Here is a 2,566-nt window from a genome sequence, read left to right as displayed (position 1 = left end):
AGACCAACATTTATACCATCAAATTAGTAGCATTAGATTCATGATAAAATATAGTATCGTCATATACCTATTTGGTTTCACCAGCATTGACATTTTTTTGCACAAACTCGGTCAAACTTTGAGATAATTTGACTCTCCAACAAAGTTGGAAGTATAATTTTTTTACGGACGGAGGGAGTATAAGTTGACGTGTCAAAGGCATTGCTGACCTTTGTTGGAGGAGATGGCAGATTCACTAACAAGGTCATCGAAGTTTCACAAGAGAAGAGGAGAACGTCAAATGGGGTTGGAGGAGAGATTGAGCTGGCTCAAGACACGCTCCAGAGAGCACATCTTTACACATGAGGTGAAAACGAGCACATGTTTTTTTTTCACCACTCGAGTGATTGTAATAGATGTATATTTTCTATGAAAAGTGTTATTTCGTGGCAACGCACAGACACTCAACCAGTCTCAGTAATAACAAAGAAAAAGAAGTTCTACATGCGCAAAGCTTCTCTAGTGAATAATTTGACAGAATGCATGGTTTACATTGAACAGCCTAGAGGTGAAACGATGGGCTTACTTCTCTGTGCCAAAACTGCCACAAATTTACTTTCTCACAGATTTACTAGTGGACGTCCATTCCCTCTAGAGAAAACACAAAGCTTGTACCCCAATGCATCAACGATAGGAAATAATAAATTTACAAGCCTAAAAGTAGGAGTAGAACATTGCAACTGAACTGAAAGCAGGAGTAAATCATAGTTACTCCAGTCTATATCGAGGCACTGGTCCTCCTAACTTGAAGGGTATCGCTAGCATCTCCCTCGGACTGAAAAATTCCTCACGTCCGTTCCATCCACACCTCTTGTGGAAGAATTCCTCTTGGTGGCCCTCCTTCCCACACCCAAGCTCCACGTAGCTTGGATGCAAAATCTTGGATTCATCTGGACACAATGTGCAACTGCTTCTAAAGTGGCAAGATGGTGCATGTTTCGATGAACACGGTTTTTCTAGAGAGGGGCCGCCGGGGGATCAGCTAGGATCAACTGAGTTAATTGAATAACATGAGCATTAATAGAACCACACATGTCTGCGTACCTAAGATGGTGTATGTTTCGATGATTATTGTGCTGGAACACCGGTCATAGCGTAGCTCGGCGAAGAAGCTCTGCTCGTCGCCATCGTCCGTCGTGCAGGCCGAGAAGTTGAGGTGGTACCAGAGATCTTCCCTGAAGCCAACACAGGCGGCCTTCGCCTCCGTGTTCGGCTGATCAGGACACCGAAACTCAGCATCCTGCAGACACGCACACATATTATTACAAGCATAACCAAGCGAAACAGGAAATGTATGCAAGAACTGAGATGGATGAAACACTGGCCGGTGTTGTACCGGGTGGTTGGCGTTGTAATGTCGGAGGGCCTAGCGTGCGAGATCGGCAATGTGGTAGGCGTCGAATTCTCTGTCGTCAAACAAACAAAGAAAAATCAGGGATCGTTTCATTGATTCAACACAATCTCAATCGAATCTCTTAAAGTAAGAGCAAACAAGCAAGTAAAATTTGCATACAGAGTGTGCGCGGGCCGGGGCGACCCACGTTTTTGAGTCGACGCATATCAAAGGGAGTGGTATCAATCCAGCTGCAACCGCCCACTCTCGTGGGATCGCACGCGCGTCGTTACCAGGGTAAGAGAACCAGGCTCCCATGGAGTAGATCGATCCTCCTGCTAGCTTCGTGTCCAGAATCCAGATCGACCGCCCAATCGACGGGATCTGTATAGCATAACAACGAACGAATCGTTCGGGAATCCTAATCCAACTCCTAATCGCAGATGCGTCCCCGGTTACTTGTTTCTCCTAGCAGGAATGATTGTTTGAGTTAACAACAAAAGGAACTGATGCTGCTCGTACCTCAAAAGGAAGAAGACAGCAGCAGGAACGTCTTGCCGCGATGTCATGGGGGTGAGGAAGAAGGGGAACGGCGATGGCGGCGGCGACGCGCGTCCGAGTGTGGCTGGGGGGATTGAGGCGTCGGCGGTCCAGTCTCCAGTGCTCTGGTATGTTGGATGATACGATTCTATGGTGAGTCAGATCTGAGAATGAAGGGGCTGAGATGATACGATTCCAGTTGACGAAGTCGCCACCCTCAAAGCCTCGCAGGGAAACCCAAACCTACCTACTGTACGCACTCAAAACCTAACACTACAGAAAAAATCAACTAAAGCCAAGTATTAAACATACTCGGCGAAGGCCAGTTTAACCTAGTCTTAGGGCAGTGATCTGCGCCGGCGCACCGGCCCAACGGTTGGGCCGGTCTAGCCCCAGCCGTCAGATCTGGTCCCCTGCACCGTCAGATCCATTCCTCCCCTCACCTCCTTCTTCAACCTCCCGCATGGGAAAAAGGACGGCCCCCTCGTGCGCGTCGACGCCCCAGCACGCGCCGACCGCCTCGCCTCGCCTCCTCACCGCCGGTCGCCCTCGCCGTCGGTCGCCTATGGTCGCCGCCCTCGCCGCTGGTCATCCACCCTCACCTATGTCGTCTTCGTGTGTTTCTGAAACCTCCATGGATGCAACAGCGTGCGG

General features: G+C 49.1%; 1 long non-coding RNA gene across 1 annotated transcript; it reads right to left on the bottom strand.

Moving 5' to 3' along the window:
• Positions 1-536: 536 nt before the first annotated feature.
• On the bottom strand, positions 537-1,992 carry LOC119352470. The gene is made up of 4 exons (XR_005170172.1): positions 1,895-1,992; positions 1,376-1,445; positions 1,084-1,279; positions 537-995 (listed from the first exon to the last, which is right to left on the bottom strand). It is a non-coding gene; the product is annotated as an uncharacterized LOC119352470 (long non-coding RNA).
• Between the last annotated feature and the right edge of the window lie 574 nt (positions 1,993-2,566).

The sequence above is a fragment of the Triticum dicoccoides genome, chromosome 2A (genome assembly GCF_002162155.2).
Source record: "Triticum dicoccoides isolate Atlit2015 ecotype Zavitan chromosome 2A, WEW_v2.0, whole genome shotgun sequence".
Lineage (NCBI taxonomy): Eukaryota > Viridiplantae > Streptophyta > Magnoliopsida > Poales > Poaceae > Triticum > Triticum dicoccoides.
Note: the sequence above shows the minus strand (reverse complement) of the source record. Positions and strands in the feature narration are given on the sequence as shown.